This window comes from Podarcis vaucheri, assembly GCF_965113315.1.
Source record: "Podarcis vaucheri genome assembly, chromosome: 5".
In the NCBI taxonomy this organism is placed as follows: Eukaryota; Metazoa; Chordata; class Lepidosauria; order Squamata; family Lacertidae; genus Podarcis; species Podarcis vaucheri.
Window position 1 is genome coordinate 71,719,258 of NC_138763.1, and position 20,158 is coordinate 71,739,415.

General features: G+C 42.0%; 1 protein-coding gene across 4 annotated transcripts in view; it reads right to left on the minus strand.

The window, feature by feature from the left end:
* Positions 1–20,158, minus strand: part of LRRC20 (leucine rich repeat containing 20) — a 98,689-nt gene that overhangs the window by 40,887 nt on the left and 37,644 nt on the right. The window lies entirely within an intron of this gene.

Sequence of the window (20,158 nt, forward strand, 5' to 3'; positions counted from 1 at the left end):
GAGAGAGGTTTGCATGGGTTGCAGAGGACAGAGAAGGGAACCCTCAATTATTGCATCATCTCACTCCTCTTTCCCTTTGATCTTAAGACTGATATTCTTAGGTTGCAACCCCCTCTTCCTCTCTACTTCTTCGGACCCTCTGTGGAGAAGTCATCTTGGAATGATCTCTGAGAACAAAGGAGCAAGCATAGCTCCCTTGCACTCCCAACTCAGAACGAGAGAAACTTTCCTATCCAAGTACAGTCGCACCTTGGCTCCTGAACGCCTTGCGAGTCGAACGTTTTGGCTCCCGAACGCTGCAAACCCGAAAGTGACTGTTCTGGTTGGCGACTCTTCTTCCATTCTTTGGAACCTGGAACTGACACAGCTTCTGCGGCTTCCGATTGGCTGCAAGAGCTTCCTGCAGCCAATCGGAAGCTGCGCCTCTGTTTCTGAACGTTTTCGAGCAGACTTCCAGAACAGATTCCGTTTGACTTCCGAAGTACCACTGTATGTATTTCCAAGAATAAACATCTTTGCTATTTTTTCTGTGTGTGTATGTGCATGGATTAAGGTCAGCCTACTCTCCTACCAAGGATTCGCAAGATGAAAGCTTCCAGGCTGTGTGCAAACCTTACATATCAATCTAACATCACAAATGTCCTTTTTATGCCAACAAGTCCAAGTAACATGTTATTAATCGAAGGAGCTAAGCTGAACCAGGGCTTCACAGTCACAGTTAACTACTAGCTTGCACTGCCAAATGCACAGTGTCATAAGAAACCTGGTGTCAATCAAGCAAGGCACATTGATGTTGGCAGAAATCTCATTGATCCTAGTGGTTGGAAATGGTGCAATGCACCATGATCACGGAGATGGCTGCCTGTCTTGTGTAACCAGATGGAAGAGTTTAACAGCACGAATCAATGAATGTGCTGAGAGTCGATAAGGTGATTAAGCATCAAAAGAAGGAACATCAAACCAAATGCAATTGAAGTCCCATAAATGCTCAATCAGGTCAACAGATAATAAGCACCAACTGGCTATTTACTTACTTATTTTGCATGCTCAGAGAACTGACTTCCTAAATGATTATGATGACACCTGTTATTGGCCTCCACTACTGCCCAGAGCTTTGTGTTTTACTACTCAAGGGGCCACTGTAGAATGTGCAGCCAAACGCTGCAGTTAAATGTATGCACAACTGCCGCTATGCTCAACTTCTAATCCTGCTTTCATTCAGAGTACAGTGCTACCTCGGGTTAAGAACTTAATTCGTTCTGGAGGTCCATTCTTAACCTGAGGTACCACTTTTGCTAATGGGGCCTCCTGCTGCTGCCGCGCCATCGGAGCACGATTTCTGTTCTCATCCTGAAGCAAAGTTCTTAACCCGAGGTACTATTTCTGGGTTGGCGGAGTCTGTAACCTGAAGCGTCTGTAACCCGAGGTACCACTGTACCCTGGTCTCGCTCCTGCATCCCCATAGATTGGGGATTGCACCTCCCAGCCTCTAAACCTCAACGTGTTATCAAAATTGTTCCTTGTTGTAGATCATATTTTTGATTTGCTGTACTAACAGCACTTAATAGTTCTGAAACAACTTGGTGGTGCCTGGTTATTTGAGATTGGTGCAGAATGTAATTATCAAGATAAAAGCGTTGATCGCTATTTTGGTGTTGGCATCCGTCTGTCTTGAGAGACAATGGAGCGCACTTCTGGGGGTGAAGTCAAACCACGAGAATCACAGTGCCTGCTGTAGCTGCAGAGAACAGTAACTCGTAGCTGCTGCCTCCCATGTTGTTTTTTGCTACGTTGTTTTGCAGATAATACAGAAAATAACTGTGATTTGGACCTGGAATAAAACACTATTATCACACAATTCCAGGAACCCTTTCTAGGTCTATTGTTCTGTCTGTGACATTATTTACTGTATTTTTCGCCCCATAGGACGCACCAAGTTTTTTGGGGGGGAAATAAAGAAAAAAAAATTATTTCTACCCCAGGCACTTGCGGGGCAGGCAGCGGGGAGAAGCGCGCTTCTCCCCACCGCCCGCCTGCAGACCAGGTCCGGGGACAGCGGGAAGACGCGCTGCGCCTCCCAGCTGTCCCCGGAGCTTGCGGGGCTGGCGGCGGGGAGAAGCGCTTTTCTCCCCGCCACCTGCCTGCAGACCAGGTCTGGGGACAGCGGGAAGACACGCTGCGCCTCCCCGCTGTCCCCGGAGCTTGCGGGGCTGGCGGCGGGGAGAAGCACGCGTCTCCCCACCGTCAGCCTCCAAACCACATCGGGAGACAGCGGGATGGCGGCGTTCCGCCTCCCCGCTGTCCCCCAACCTTGTGGGGCTGGCGCTGAGGCTCTCCTGAAGCCTGGAGAGCAAGAGGGGTTGGTGCGCACCGACCCCTCTCGCTCTCTAGGCTTCAGCGAAAGCCTGCATTCGCCCCATAGGATGCACACACATTTCCCCTTCATTTTTGGAGGGGGAAAAGTGCGTCCTATAGGGCGAAAAATACGGTATATCTGCTGCAGGAAGATATCTTAAAGCTTTTCAATACACCTTCCCTCCTAGCACATCTATATGAATTGATTCATGCAAAAAGGAAGGGGAGGAGAGACATTAATCCTATCCTCACAGCTTTTTAAATCTAGCTTACTATTAAGGTATCAGACTGAGATACTCAGTTATGAAATCTAATGTACAGTAAAGTCTCTCTAAATGACTACCTCTGAGATACCAAACTACATAAAAGCAGGAAGTAGCCTAAAATAGCAATGGACACATTCTGAAAGGAGTTATACAGACAGAAAAATTGCTGTCCCAAAATGATACCATACTTTGATTTGTCTTCTTCAATCACATCCAGTATTTTGTGCCTCAGAGCACAGGAGGCCCAGTGGAAAATTACTGTATACAATGAACTAAAAAACAAAACAAAACAAAAGCCTACCATGTCCAATCCTCTCTCTTTGAGGCAGCAAACTGGGTATTCATCATACTTCTAAGAAAGTCTGCCATACGCAAGAAGGATATTTGTAGGTGCTTCTCGTAGTCCTTCAGTGTCATGCCACTTCTCCCATTACAACGCTGCAAAAATACAAGCCTCTTCCTTGGCACAATTGCTGGTTCACACTTTGATCACTGCTTGCCTTGACTCCTGCAATCCTGTAGTGTTTGGTCTTCTATAGTCTCACTTTGGTCCATTGTCCACAACAATACTGCCCATGTCATTCAACCCTCCCATCGCTGCCTCTCCTGAAATCCCTACACTGGCTTTTCATGTGCCGCATCTCAAGAACGAACTCCTTGCGTTCACCATCCAAGTGCCTTCCATTTTCCTTCTGCTCATATCTTGACATATTCCCTGCCTGTGACAATTGCTCATCCACCTTAGCAGACTGCTCCTTCCTTAAAAGGGAGCAGGCTTTGTGAGTCAGAGTCTGCATATTTCCTGTTTCCACAGGATGTTTCTGTTGTGTCTTTTGTTTTCTCTCTCTCTGTGTCTGGAGACACTGATGCAGGCAGTCATGTTTTTCTTTGTTCTGACCAACGCTGAATAAACTTGTAAATATGCTCTCCTGCGTGCAACCTCTGCTGTGAATTATCTGCTGATAGAGTGTGCATCAGCTCTGGAATGTCACAAGCTATTTTCTGGAGCTCGTGTCGCTAATTGCTGATACTGTATCTATGGGAGATCGATGGATCGTCCGGAGACGACGTGGGGGCCATGATGGGCTTTACCTCCCTGGCAGTATCCCAACAACTTCGAAGGACTTTGCCCCTTGCTCTTGCTGCCTTTTAAGTCTGCAGCTGCCTCTCAGAACACCTGTGTGATGCTGCCTCTCTCAATTCTTCCAAACTCACCTTTTCTGTGAAGCTTTTGGAATGTCCCCCTGCCAAAATGACATCCCTTGGGTGGTCAATGTGGAGCCTTTCAGCTGTTTTTGGACTGCAATTCCCATCAGCCACAGCCAACCTGGCAAAAGGTCAGGGATGATGGGAGCTGTAGTCCAACAACCTGAGGTGGGCATTACATTGGCTTTGCCTGCCTCACTGAACTAAACCCAAATAAGTGCAAGTGTCATTGAGAGCCAAAACACATGTGCATTCAGTTACGTGTATAAACAAATATGCTTAGCCTATTTTTATTTTGGAGAGGACGCAGTTGCAGGGCCCCCAGTCCAGAACAACCCTGGTCTGAAACAAGAACCTGCACCAGTTTTCAGTGGATGGGAGCTTTTCCTCAAAAAATAAATGGTCTAGTGAAGCATGCTTGTTTAATCATGTGAAATAAGCAAAACCCAACTCTCTTCCATCTGTTGTCTTCCCTGTGTTGAACTTGAGACTGTATATGGAGGGTCCTATATTCATGTACTCTGGAAAGTGTTGTGCACACCGATGTAACAAACACCAGCAACAACGGCATTTATTAATTATAATCAAGGGTATTGCTATCTTGAGCATTTCCAGAGCTCCCGAAGGTCCTTGTTTGCATTCCTATGTAAAAATCCTACAACAAGTAGTTCCTGCTGAACTGGGCAAAGTTTCAACCTTAGGGGTTCCAAATATTGATCCCAGACCTCTCTCCCCACGACTGAACTAAATTTAAACTGGGTTCTAGGAAGCTTAGATTAATAAGCCATATCAATGATTAAACAGCAGATAGCCTGATAGGTTGGCAGGAACCTTCAAAATGTCTCTTTAAAAATAAAAACTTTTTAATAAATATTTTTAAGGCCACTGTCAGCCCAGCAGGTTATCTGCTGTTTAATTATTAAGCTGAAGTGGTGGGAGGGAAAAGGTCATCAATTAGTCACTGCCAGATAATGTAGTCAAAAATATTCTCATCACAAGGAGACGTGGCTGTCCTTGTTCTTCAGGAAAGCAACCGGGTCTACATTATAACTCCTGTCTTCCAAATGTGAGCCGTTCACTGGGGAAATGTGACCATGAACACTGTCAAGCGGGGCTTTTTATCCTGTTGTTATGAGTTTGTGGGAGCCAGGGTTTGTGGGTGCAGGACACCCACAATTCCTGGATTTTATTAAGTATTAGAATTGAATCAATGCTTGGGAGTATTAACGATGGGCTGCCAGAGGCTGCATTTGGCCTGTTCATATACAGGTCAAACTAGCTTCCCATGTCAGGATCGCCTGCGGAGATGGACCAATAAAAAGAGGCCAAAGGGAAAATATAGAGCCATGGCCCACAGAATGGAAACCCTTGGCTCAACCATGAGGCAAGGCGAGGCAGTGGCCTCAGGACGGCAGGTTCCGGAAAGCTGGGAGAGGCAGCAGATCTGGCCTCCAAGAAGTGTGCCACTTGCTGCCTCCTTGTCAGCCGCCTCCTCCTCCTCCTCCACCACCACTGCGCACCTGCTGCCTGCCCCTATGCGCCTGCCGCAGCGCACTGCCCCCTCTTCCTCCTCTGCTGTGTGCCCCAAGTGTTCCTTCCTCTTCTTCTTTGGAGTGGGGAAAGTGTGGAGTTTGCCACTTCCTAATTTGCGAACTCCAGCCAGCTACCTAGACTGGGCACAGAAGCCACTGAGTTTATTTCATGGCAGCTGTAGCAGCCAGGCAGAGAGAGACGGACTTTGCCAGGAGTGCCCAAGTGACAGCCGCCCTGGTAGAAGGGGCCGCGAGTTTGTCCCACATGCAAAGAGCAAGCCTGCCCTTCCTCCCCTCCCCAGAGAAGGCAGCTTACCTTGCTGACGCACCCAAGTCTTGCTGTGGAGTGGTATTGGACAGGACAGGATTGCTCAGCTCTTCAATGGCACAGATCACTGAGCCCTGCCCTGCAGCCTTCCTAACCTTCCCAAGGACTAGGCAGCGGCTGCTCTGGGAGCTTAGAGGACGTGCCAGTCAGGAAGCTAGACAATAACTGTATTGACTTTCTCCAGCAGGAAGGGAACAGGAACAGGACCCCACCCCCCAACTTCATGCAGCTATAAGGGCCAACCAGTGACTACATTATATTATGGGGATGGAAACCTCTAACCTAGACACCTAAGTGGGCTTTGGCCAAGCCACACCCACCTGTCCCACACCTGGCATCATACAGGTTGCCAGCTGAAGGGCAGGGCAGGTCACTGTGGGACTTGGGTCCAGTTCCCCATTCCTGGTGTATAAGGACATGATCCACATACCCGCTGACTTAAAAAGTCACCAGATGCCTGTAAGACAAGCTCGAGTTAGGCCAGTGTTAATCCACAAACATGCCATGTGGGAAGTCGAAAAAATAGTGGTTTGCCTAAAGGCTGCCCAGTGAATTCATGCATGAACTGAGATTTGAAGTAGGGCAGACCAATTCATACCTCATGCTTAAAATTGCCATGTTGCACAACCAAAAATGACTTGAAAATGATGCTTTATTGTGCGTGTACACACACACACACAATTTTATTGTTTCTTACTCCCTCCTGACCATTTTTATCAATACGGGCCTGACAGACAGCTTTGCCAATATATATTTTTCTGTTATCAGTAAAACAGGAGACAAAACATTTTGGTATTGATCATCCATGAGGCTCCCTATGCTACATCTGAGACCAATTTATTTTCAAATTCACACTGGCAAGTCCCTGTTCCCTTTAATCTATGAATTAATTGCCTGTCACTTCTCTCTGGCATTTTGAGATGCCAGCTGATTTCGTTTTGTGATATTAAAGATGTGTCCGTGTTTAGAAACTAAAAAAAAAAGAGCGAAAAAACACAGAAAAAACTAAGTGTACCTCAAGCAGCCAGTCGAGCTCAATAAAGATGATCCCCCCCCATTCTCCCTTTTTTAAAAAAACCCAACAACTCAGATTTAATTAGTTCATTAATTTATACTTCCAAAATAAAATAAAAACATTTGGCAAACTGAGAACGGGGAAGTCAAGCTTCACTGCCCGCCCACACCCAAAGGAGTAGATCACCACTGACACAAAATTTACATGCAGTAAAGTTATTCATCTGAAATCTCCAGTTTATCTAAGCAGCTATTCCAATATCCAGGGGCTTTTGTATATCAATCGAAGTCTATCTCTGTAGTGATAGCACGGCACAGTGAGCTATCCTAGATCACAGCTAGGAATGCAAATGACATCTCTGTGTTTGGTTCAAGAACCATGCAAGCGTTTATTTCCAGTACTCACAAATGCTCGAGGATGTTTGCAAGTACTTGGGGGAGAGGGAGGGCGGGAAAACACCCCACTCCCTGGGGTATAAAGGAAGATACAGACTTTAAAATAACAACTGCATTCAGACTGGGAAGAGTTACCAGGAAAGACAGGCCTAGAGACTGTTTGATCATTTTAAGGACTAAGCAGGAGAGAGACAAGCTACTTGACCTACATTTTAACAAAGCACTTGAGATCCAGGACAGAAGAGCACAAATTTACAAGGATATCCCTAAACAACTATTGGATCTCAGATCTAACTACACTGACCTAGCTGGACTTTTGAGAGGCAACGGAATACCGTACAGGTGGGAGTTTCCACAAGGCTTATCATTCAACTACAAAGGAAAGAAGATTAAAATCAAAACGAAAGAGGACAGCCAGAAGTTTCTACACGACCACGGAGAAGACTTGCAGAAAGGAGCAGCAGCTCTTTGGCCTCCACCAGAGCTTGGAAAAGAGTCAGCACCCTCGGATTTGGATAAAAAAGAAGACGCCCCATAAAGAGCAACAACAGATTGATACAGGATGTCTCTACAGCTGTACAGTTGGAACATTAATGGCGCAAATTCCCCGGAAAAACGCAAAAGGATTTTTCATATTTTAAAGAAAGAAAATTTGGACATAATTTGTTTGCAAGAAACCCATGTGACCAGGCTCCACAGGAAGGTGTTAATAAACAAAAGACTAGGCCAAGAATTTATTTCATCAGACAGAGTTAAAAAGAGAGGCGTGGTGATCTACGCTAAGGAGAATTTATCACCAAATTTTTTGTTCAAAGATGAACAAGGAAGAATCCTGGCTATTGAAATACAGACTCAAGGAGAAAAAGTTTTGATATTAGGAATCTATGCACCGAATGAGGGGAAATCAGAATTTTACAAGAAGCTACATGAGACACTACTGGACTATCTGGACTATTCTAACATCATTATGATGGGAGACATGAACGGGGTCGTCTCTACCCTTATGGATAAGTCACAGAACCAGAATTTGACCAAAGATGGAAGACTACCAAAAACTTTCTTCGAACTAACTGACAATATGGATTTAATTGATTTATGGAGGACGCGAAACCCCCTAGGTAAAGAAGGAACTTTCTTCTCTGAGGCCCACCTGTCATGGACAAGAATCGACCAAATTTGGACAACTAGAGGGCTGGCACCTAAGACCACAAAAGTAGAAATCTGCCCAAAGACTTGCTCCGACCACAACGCTCTGAAAATGGAAATGAGATTTACTACTGCCGATTCCTTCAGATGGAAAATGAATGACAACCTGTTAAGAGATCAAGAGATTGTAAGGAAGGCCCAAAAAGCTTTAAAGGACTATTTTGAAATTAACTTGAATACCTCGGTGGAAAAAAGAATAATCTGGGACGCAAGCAAAGCTGTTATGAGAGGGTTTCTGATACAACAGAATACGATTAAGAAAAAATTCTGGAATGGGAAAAAGGATAAGATATTAGAGAAGATAAGAGAAGGAGAGAAAAAACTAAGATTGAATCCAAAATCAAAAGAGACTCTAAGAGAAATCAAATTCCACCAATCACAATATTCGAAATTGATTAACCAAGAAGTGGAATGGAAAATTAAACAAATGAAACAAAGATCTTTTGAATCTGCGAACAAATGTGGGAAACTGCTAGCTTGGCAGTTGAAAAAGAGACAAAAATTAAACTATGTTACCAATCTAGAAGTTGAAGGGAAAAATATTCAGAAACCGGGAGAAATTAGAAAGTGTTTCCAGAAATATTTTAAAAAACTCTATACACAAGGACCCGAGGAAGCAATTGAGATAGAACAATTCCTGAAAGACAATGGCCTACCAGAACTATCACAAGAGAAGAGGTCAATCTTGAATTGTAAAATAACACAACAGGAAATTGAGGATGCCATTCAGAACATGCAGCTAGGCAAATCTCCAGGCCCGGATGGACTCACCTCCAAATATTACAGGACGTTAAAAGATTTCTTGATACAACCATTAATGGAGGTTTGCAATCAGATTATGGGGGGAGGGAAGGCACCAGATACGTGGAAAGAAGCATTCATCACATTGATACCCAAAGTGGAAACTGAAAAGACCCAACTCAAGAACTATCGTCCCATCTCACTCCTAAATGTGGATTATAAAATATTTGCAGATATGTTGGCTAATAGATTTAAAAAAGTCCTAAACGAAGTAATACACAAGGACCAAGCTGGCTTTCTCCCAGGTAGACATTTGTTTGATAACACTAGGAATATTATCGATATTCTGGAACTTTTACAAACAAATATTAACACCAAAGCAGTCTTAATTTTTATTGATGCGGAGAAGGCCTTTGATAATATTTCTTGGAAATTTATGAAGAAAAATTTGGAAGGGATGGGAGTGGGAAGGGGGTTTGAGAATGGAATAGAAGCAATCTATTCAGAACAAAAAGCTAAGTTGATAGTGAACAATGTGGTGACAGAAGAACTTCATATTGAAAAAGGAACACGTCAGGGGTGCCCCCTTTCCCCTTTATTGTTTATTTCGGTCCTGGAGGTTTTGCTGAACATGATAAGGAAGGATCGGCTGGTGCAAGGAATCCGGGTCGGAGCGAAACAATATAAACTGAAAGCATTTGCAGATGACTTGGTTTTAACATTACAGGAGCCAGAATCTAGTACAAAAAGAGTTTTGGAATTGATTCAGAAATTTGGTCGGGTGGCGGGTTTTAAGTTGAATAAACAAAAAACTAAGGTGTTAGGGAAAAATCTGACAGTTAATGCAGCAGAGGGGTTTCAGAAGGAAACAGAACTAAACATTGTTAAAAAAGTGAAATACCTGGGGGTCAATCTTTCTTCCAAGAACTTGAATTTATTTAAAGATAATTATGAGAAATGTTGGTCAGAAGTGAAAAAAGATCTAGAAATTTGGTCAAGATTGAAATTATCCTTGTTAGGCCGAATTGCAGCTATAAAAATGAACGTTTTGCCAAAAATGTTGTTTTTGTTCCAAGCCTTGCAGATTGTGGACAGAGTGGATTGTTTTGGAAAGTGGCAGAAGGATATCTCTAAATTTGTCTGGCAGGGCAAAAAGCCCCGAATAAAGTTTAAAATATTAACTGATGCAAAGGAGAGAGGGGGGTTTGCCCTGCCGGACTTAAGGTTATACTATGAAGCTGCGGCCTTCTGCTGGATGAAAGATTGGATTCTGTTAGAAAACACTGATGTCCTAGATCTGGAAGGCTTTAACAATTCGCTAGGTTGGCATGCGTACTTGTGGTATGACAAGGCAAAAACATTTGGAATGTTTAAAAACCATATTGTCAGAAAAGCAATATTTATGGTCTGGAAAAAATATAAGGACTTATTGGAAAGTAAAACTCCGAGGTGGATATCACCAATAGAGGCCAAAGCTCGGAAAAAACCCAATATGGAGGCCTACTGGCCGAAGTATTGGGAAATAATAGAAAACACTGGAGGTAATTGGAGGTTGCAGAGCTTTGAAAAATTAAAAGGTAAGGTGCAAGATTGGCTACACTATGCCCAAATTAATGAGGTTTTTAAGTTAGACAAAAAAATAGGATTCCAGGTGGAAAAATCGAAACTTGAGACAGAGTTGTTAGAACCAAAGACCAAGTTATTATCGAGAATGTATAACTTGCTGCTTAAATGGAACACTCAGGATGAGACAGTTAAATCAGCCATGATAAAATGGGCTCAGGACATTGGTTATAACATTATGTCTGAGGACTGGGAAAGGTTATGGACCACCGGTATGAAGTTTACGGCATGTAATGCCTTGAAAGAAAACATTATGAAAATGGTATACAGGTGGTACATGACCCCAGTCAAGCTTGCTAAGATTTACCATTTGTCCGATAATAAATGTTGGAAATGTAAGGAGGCTGAAGGGACATTTTTTCATCTTTGGTGGACCTGCCCAAGAGTGAAGGCTTTCTGGGAAATGATCTATAACGAGTTAAAAAAGGTGTTTAAATACACCTTTCCCAAGAAACCGGAGGCCTTTCTTCTGGGCATTGTCGGCCAGAAGGTGTTAAAAAAGGATAGAACCTTTTTTATGTATGCTACAACAGCAGCAAGAATCCTCATCGCCAAGCATTGGAAGACTCAAGATTTGCCCACACTGGAAGACTGGCAGACGCAACTGATGAACTACATGGAATTAGCTGAGATGACTGCAAGGATCCGAGATTTGGGAGAAGAAGCAATGGAGGAGGACTGGAAAAAATTTAAGGACTATTTGCAAAAGTATTATAAATTATATGAATCTTAAGATGCCGTATGATTTGGAATGTCAGCCCCAGCAACATAAGTGGAATGCATATGAAAGTGGATAATATTTACGAAAGAATCAAAGTTTAAATGGGTTAAAAAAAACATTATGTTATATTTGTAGAGTAATTGGAAAATAAGAGATTTAAACTTAAACTGCAATTGAAAGTATAAAAAAACACACATGAAACAAGGTTATAACTTGCTGAAAATTTTATTGTTAAGAATGCATTATGGGGGAGATGTGGGGAAGTTCGTTAGAAATTTGAAATAAGTTGTTGAAATGGTTTTGATTTTTTTTTTTTTTTCTTCTTTTTCTTTATTTTTTCTGTTATATCTGTAATGTGGAAAAAGATGCAATAAAAATTATTATATATAAAAAAAGGAAAACACCCCACTCCGCAAATGTCTAATGTTTCCCTTGCCCTGGAGCTTGAAGCTAGAATAAGAGTGGGTGCTTCAGTAATGAAGCAGCTCTGATGGGGAGCATATATAACAGCTTGGAGCTTTAACCCCTTCCTGCCTCTCAGTCAGCAGAGGTTTCTATGCATTTCCTCCTCCCACCATGTGGCCTCAACATGCAGCAAAGATGGGCACTACAGCAGCAGCTCTGATGCTCCTGCCTGACTCCTCATCTTTTCTGCTCCTTTGACCATGGAGGAAATTGGGGGGGGGGGGAGTCTGTGTATATTTCTAAGTGTTTGTATTGCACTACTTGTCTTAGTAGTCAGGTTGCTGTTGCAAGCTTTACCTGGAATGGACAGAATTTTTTTTAAAGGATGCACAGGACAGGCTCCCCACCCTGGACTCAAATCCAAGATCCTTGAATTTGGTACTGAGGATAAACATCCCTGCAGGGCACAGCTGAATGATGGCTTGCAACAGAAGCTCCTGGGAGTGCTCTGATCTGCAGCCCAAGTTTATAAGAGCCTTATACTTAGACATAAGCTTATAAGTAATTAATATGATGAACACAACTAAACCCCCCCCCCCGCCGCCTAGAACGCATCCAAAGATTATGTGCAGAAAGCATGAAAAGTTGGTATGGCAGCAAGCAACAATCACCTCATCTAAGTTTTCTGTTTCATCTTTATTATTATTATTATCTTCATATTCAGCTCTGCCTCTGACACAGCCACTAATACAGTGTGCGGCAGATGATGAGTGGCCTCCGGTGTCGGTTGCGGAGATTAGGAGGCTTATTCAGGCACTCAAATACAGAAAAGCCCCGGGAGCAGATAACATCTCTCCTGAACTTCTCAAAGCCAATATTGACTGGTGGGCCCCAGTCCTTGCCACCCTTTTCATCAGCATAGATCAAACAGCAATAATACCAGAGGACTGGGGATTGGCAATCATTGTTCCCATATTCAAGAAAGGCTGTAAACTTGATCCAGCCAATTACAGACCAATCAGTCTCTTAAGCATCATCAGCAAACTTTATGCAACTCACTTACGTGAAAAGTTTGCGGACTGGCTAGAACAGGAGCACATCCTAAAGGAAGCCCAGGCTGGCTTCAGGGCACATAGATCAACTCTAGACCAAGGACTGGTATTGCAACATCTAGTGGAGAAATACACCTCAAAGAAAGGAGGCTCTCTCTATGTAGCCTTTATAGATTTCAAATCAGCCTTCGACTCGATACCCCGGCACAGACTTTGGGAAAAACTAAATGTCACAAACATCGATAGACGTCTTTTGCTTCTTATCCGTAGACTACATGAAAATACTCGGATCCGTGTTAGATGCGACCGTTATGGGAACCTATCAAAGGAAATCCAAAGTTCCCATGGTGTCAAGCAAGGCTGTGTTCTTGCCCCTATTCTTTTTAACTTCTATATAAACTCCTTAGTCGGAAAGATGGAGGAAGCAAGTACTCACTCCCCAAATCTAAATAATACACCAATCCCGGTCCTTTTGTACGCGGATGATGCGGCACTTATTTCCTTCTCTTGTGTGGGTCTAAGAAAACTTTTACGAGCTCTTACAGAGTATTGCGAAGCTGAACACCTAATAATAAACTACACCAAATCAAAAATTATGGTGTTCTCCAAGAGAAAACTCCGACATAAATGGAAAATTAATAACCAACCTATTGAGCAAGTAACATCTTTTAGATATCTTGGAATAATTTTCGATGAGAAGGGATCTTGGTGCCATCAGATTAAGAATTCCATTGTAAATGCGCAAAGATCGGACTTCCGGTTCGGCGCCAGCGCTAATGGCTGCTCTCTCTCCGAGCTCCGGATAGAGGACGGCTCTGCGAGTTCGGGTCTGACCCGCTTCGGCAAGCGGGGGACCCCTAAAATCACAGGAACGGATCCTGTGAACAAGGAGATTCGGTGGGCACCCGAAGCGCCCCCTCTTTACCGCAGAAAGAGCCTTTTTAAAGGCTCCGGAACGACAACGGGGGAGCGCGGTGCTGAGAATCGCTACCCAGCCCGCAGAGTGAAGCCGCGTCGCCATTAGTGGAGAGCGCCGATTCCCTTCCTGAATAATCTGGACAAAAAAGACCCGTGAGTAAGACTGAACCTCTATTCGAATTAAAACTACCTGAAATTAGGCTGAAAACGGGAAAGGCAAAAATTAAGGAAGTCTGCCTTCCCCCGACTGCATGATAATCAAAGCAACGAAAGTTACTAAGCTGCATCCGTAAGGGAAAATCGTTTTTAAATGCTTGAACCCGACATTTGGACTTTGACTATCCCCTCCAGCTTGCAGGGCAGAGGGGAGGAAAAAGTGACTTTATAAGCTGCATGACTAATTTAAAGGAAAAGGAAACTTTCTGCAGCCTCCAACCTGGTACGAACTGCTCATAAAACAAAGGAACACTGAACTGACTTCAGATTCCTGTGAAAGTAACAAAGTGGAAGCTTTATTGTCTATTTGTTACAAAGTTTTGGGACTTTGTGGATACATTATATCAGGGAAGGCTGGGACTCTATTTACTGGGAAAGTGTTGCATTATACTTATAGAAGCCTCCTGATAAATTTGCTTTTTAACACTCTTTATTTCGGTTTGCGGACATTCTGATTTGCTCCCTCTAGAGGGTAAACTAAAAGTTGCTACGCTTTGGGACAGTGGAATTTTCTTAGGAGAAGGCTCTTGTGGGAAACGACCTTGGGATATGAGTGGCCCAGCAGACGAGATAAGCACGAGAGCCAAGACAAGGCAATATCAACAACAGCTGCAGCAACACAAGAAAAGAGGCTCGATCTCAGGAATAACTTCTACAGTGACAACAGGACAAGAAAGAGGTACAGCAGTCTCCATGGATGTAGTATCGCAAGCCCTTCTTAAGATAAATCAATCCCTGGAGAATTTAACAAAGCAAACGGCAAAGAACACTAAGAAATTGACAGAGAACTCACAGAAATTGACAGACTTGACAGTAAGACTTGATTTGAATACAGAATCTATAAATAAGCTTACGCAAGAGAACTCTGCCACACGTCAAATTGCGGAGGAAGCCAGAACTATTGCTGGAGAGACTCAGGAAAAATTAGAACCGATTGCCAGGAAGGTCTATGACCACGATGCAACTCTGGCACTGTGGGAACTACAAAGAAAAGAAAGGAATCTGAAATTACGATCAATTCCAGAGGACGAAGGAGACAATCTCACGGACTTTTTAACGAAGGAGTTTGCTGATGCTTGGGAAGACTTAGAGGAAGACGAAATCAAAATTACAACGGCATTCAGACTGGGCAGAAGACAGAATAGAAAGGTACCGAGAGACTGCTTGATCACCTTGAGATCGAAGGAGGAAAGAGACAAAATATTAAGACTGCATTTTGAAAAGGCCTTACAAATTGGGAATTCACCGATACAGATCTTTAAAGATATCCCTAAACATATTCTGGACTTGAGAGCTTCTTATAAGGACCTGGTTTACCTGCTCAAGAAGAACAACATTCGTTTTAGGTGGGAATTTCCACAGGGACTGTCCTTTGACTATAGGGGGAAGAAGGTGAAAATAAAGACGACACAGGATAAAGACAGCTTCCTGCATAAAAATCAAGAAGATCTACAGAAAGGAACTGTAGACCCAATTGCTGAGCAAAGGAGTGTAATAGATATCTTGAACCTCTCATTTGGACAGAATCTTCCACCACCAACAGAGGAGGAACAACAATTGGGAGCAGTTGGAGGAATACCAGAAAAATAACAAGATGGCCCTGCAATTCCTTAGCTGGAATTGTAATGGGATGAACATGCCTTTGAAGAGACGACAAGTATTCCACATTTTGTACAGAGAACAACTGGACGTGATTTGTTTACAGGAAACTCACATAACCAGAGCCCACAGGAGACTGCTTATGAATAAAAAATTGGGACAAGAATTTATCTCGTCGGACAAAGTGAAAAAAAGAGGAGTTGTGATTTATGTAAAAGAGAAGTGGGCCCCAAAAATGATTTTTAAAGATGAAGAAGGAAGATATTTAGCGGTGGAGATTCAAGCACAAGGAGAAAAATTTTTGATAATTGGGATTTATGCACCAAATGAAGGTAAAGCAGAATTCTTCAAAAAACTTCATGAAACCCTGATGGACTATTTGGAATATAACATGATAATCATGGGAGATATGAATGGTGTAGTTTCTACAAACATGGACAAGACACAAAGACTGATACTCACTAAAGAAGGGAGACTCCCGAAGACTTTTTTTGAAATGACTGAAAATATGGACTTAATAGACATTTGGAGAACAAGGAACCCTCTTGAAAGAGAGGGAACCTTTTTCTCCCAAGCAAAGATGACCTGGACCAGAATCGACCAAATCTGGATTACTAGTGGAATGGCTCCGAAGATTAAGAAGATAGAAATCTGCCCAAAAACCTGCTCCGACCATAACGCCGTGAAGATGGAAATGAAACTTACAACAACTGGTCAGTTTAGATGGAGAATGAATGACACCCTGTTTCGAGATAGAGAGTTCCACTTGAAGGCCCAAAAAACCTTAAAGGACTATTTTGAAATCAATCTAAGGGGCGATGTGGAAAGAAGAGTGATCTGGGACGCAAGTAAAGCTGTGATGCGAGGGTTTTTGATTCAACAAAACTCAATAAAGAAGAGAAAGCAGAAGGAGAAAAGAGAAAAAATTTTGGAAAAGATAAAAGGAGAGAAAAAATTAAGGTCAAAACCAAAGTCCCAGGAGATTTTGAGGGAGATTAAATTGTATCAAACACAATATATGGAATTGATGAACCAAGAGATAGAGTGGAAAATAAAGCAAATGAGACAAAAGACATTTGAGTCGGCAGACAAATGTGGCAAACTCTTGGCATGGCAACTCAAGAAAAGACAGAAATTAAATACAGTTTCAAGTTTGGAAGTGGATGGAAGGACCATATCTAAACCAAATGAGATAAGAAACTGTTTTGTGAGTTATTTCAAAAAACTTTATTCCCAAGGATTACAAAATGAAGAAGACATAGATAAATTCCTTAATAAACATGGATTACAAAAAATCTCTCCTCAAAGTAAGGTGGATCTAAACCAGAGAATAACAGAACAAGAGATAGAGGGTGCCATTCAGGACATGCAATTGGGCAAATCTCCAGGGCCAGATGGACTGACTTCCAGATATTACAAATCGTTAAAGGAATGGTTGATACAACCGTTAAAGGATGTCTGTAATGAGATCTTAGAGGGAAAAAAGGCACCTGAATCGTGGAAAGAAGCATATATTTCACTCATACCAAAGACAGAGACTGAAAAGACTCAATTGAAGAACTACCGCCCAATCTCGTTACTCAATGTGGATTACAAAATTTTTGCAGACATTTTAGCAAAAAGATTCAAAAGAGTATTGATGGAAAAGATTCATAGAGACCAAGCAGGCTTTCTCCCAAAGAGACACCTCTCAGACAATGTTAGGAATATAATAGACATTTTGGAAAAGTTAGAGGTGAACATAAATACTAAAGCAGTTTTGATATTTGTGGATGCGGAGAAAGCCTTTGACAACATTTCTTGGAGTTTTATGAAAAAGAACCTTCATGGGATGGGGGTAGGACAAGGTTTTGAGAATGGTATGGGTGCAATATATTCCGAACAAAAAGCTAAGTTGATTGTAAACAATGTAATAACTGAGGAACTTAAGATAGAAAAAGGAACACGACAGGGGTGCCCAATTTCCCCATTGCTTTTTATTTCGGTCCTGGAGGTGTTGCTGAACATGATTAGAGAGGACCAGCAAGTTAAAGGTGTACAGGTCGGAGCAAAACATTACAAGTTAAGGGCTTTCGCAGATGATTTAGTTCTGACTTTACAAGAGCCATACACTAGCACGAAAAAGGTGTTGGAGATAATTCAACAATTTGGCCAGGTAGCTGGATTTAAATTGAATAAACAAAAAACTAAAGTCTTAGGGAAAAACCTGACAGATATGGAGAAGAATAAGTTTCAAGAAGAGACGGGTTTGATGGTGGTTAAGAAGGTGAAATACCTAGGGGTTAATTTAACATCTAAAAATTTGAATTTATATAAGGACAATTATGAAAAATGTTGGTTAGAAATTAAAAAAGACTTAGAAATATGGTCAAATTTGAGATTATCAATGTTAGGCCGAATTGCAGTAATTAAGATGAATGTATTGCCTAGAATGTTATTTTTGTTTCAAACTTTGCAGATTATTGACAAGATGGACTGTTTCAAGAGGTGGCAGAAAGATATTGCGAAATTTGTCTAGCAGGGCAAAAAGCCCAGAATAAAATATAAAATATTAACAGATGCAAGAGAAAGAGGGGGATTTGCCCTGCCGGACTTAAAATTGTACTATGAGGCAGCAGCATTCTGCTGGCTGAAAGAGTGGATGCTCCTCGAGAATACAGATATCTTGGACTTAGAAGGTTTCAATAACGCATTCGGTTGGCATGCATATTTATGGTATGATAAAATCAAAGTGCATAGTGCCTTTAAAAATCACATTGTAAGGAAAGCGTTGTTCAATGTTTGGATGAGATATAAAGACCTGTTGGAAAACAAAACCCCTAGATGGTTGTCACCCTTAGAGGCGAAGGCCCATAAGAAAGTTAATATGGAGGTCGGATGGCCAAAGTATTGTGAGATTTTAGAACAGGATGGAGAGAAACTGAAATTAAAGAGCCATGAAAAACTAAAACCCAAAGTACAAGATTGGCTCCACTATTATCAAATAACGGAGGTTTTTAAACAAGACAGGAAAATTGGCTTCCAGGTGGAAAAATCAAAACTCGAGACAGAACTGCTAGAACCCAATACTAAGAATTTGTCAAGAATGTATAACTTGCTGCTGAAATGGAACACACAAGATGAAATAGTTAAATCAGCTATGATTAAGTGGGCACAGGACATTGGTCATAATATTATGTCTGCTGACTGGGAAAGGTTGTGGAACACCGGAATTAAATTTACGGCATGTAGTGCCTTAAAGGAAAATGTGATGAAAATGGTATACAGGTGGTACATGACCCCAGTTAAGCTAGCAAAAATTTACCATTTGCCTGACAATAAATGCTGGAAATGTAAGGAAACTGAAGGTACTTTTTATCATCTTTGGTGGACATGCCCGAAGATTAAGGTCTTCTGGGAGATGATATATAATGAAATGAAAAAGGTATTTAAATATACCTTTCTTAAGAAACCAGAGGCCTTTCTCTTGGGCATTGTCGGCCAATTGGTGCAAAAAAAGGATAGAACTTTCTTTATGTACGCAACAACAGCAGCAAGAATACTGATCGCAAAGTATTGGAAGACACAAGATCTACCCACCGTGGAAGAATGGCAGATGAAAGTGATTGACTATATGACATTGGCGGAAATGACGAGCAGAATTCGAGACCAGGGAAAGGAGACTGCGGAAGAAGATTGGAAGAAATTCAAGATTTATCTTAAGGACTACTATAAACTTGATGAAGTTTAGAATGTCGAGATTCTATAGAGAGAAAGGGTTGCAGTAATATAAGATTAGAATAAGAAAGGACTATGACGAATTAGAGTTGGAAAAAACATTTATAAGTTGCTATAAAATTTGGACATGAGGATGCAGAAAGGGGAGGTATGGGGAAGTCCGAGGAAAGAAGTTTATGAAATGACATTATGAAATTATACTTGTTTGTTTGTTTGTTTTCTTTTTTGTGTTTGTCTGTTATAAAAACTTTTGTAAAACTAATAAAAAATATTACAAAAAAAAAGTAAATGCGCAAAGATCTTCCAGAGCTATCATAAGATTCTTTTATAGAAAAGGAGGTCAATATGTTCCCGCTGCCTCCCAGGTCTTTGTTGCAAAAATACTTCCACAATTGACCTATGGCACCCAGATATTTAATTGTCAAAAACTCAAGTCCCTGGAATCTGTACAAACTAAATTTTATCGTTCCCTACTAGGGTTACCTACCTGTGTCTCTAACACTGCCGTTAGGCTGGAGGTTGGCCAACTCCCTATTAATGCCAGGATATGGATCCTGAAGATTCATTTCTGGCTAAAACTCATATTTTTCCCAGTGGGAGTGGCTCCATTGACTCTACTAGACCCGTTCCAGTCTAAATGGAGATTGTCGCTCTATGAAAAACTGAGGGGCCTGGGGCTTTCCTCACAAGAACTTATAGCCTCAGGCTTTGAAAAGGCTAAAATGATGGTGAGCCAGCGAATAGGAGATGTAGAGCTTCAGGACCATATGAGCAAGATAGATAAATATCCAGCTATCCAAGATTATGGAAAAGGGTTTAACCTAACCCCATTTTGATGGACCTACAAATCGCAAAATATAGGC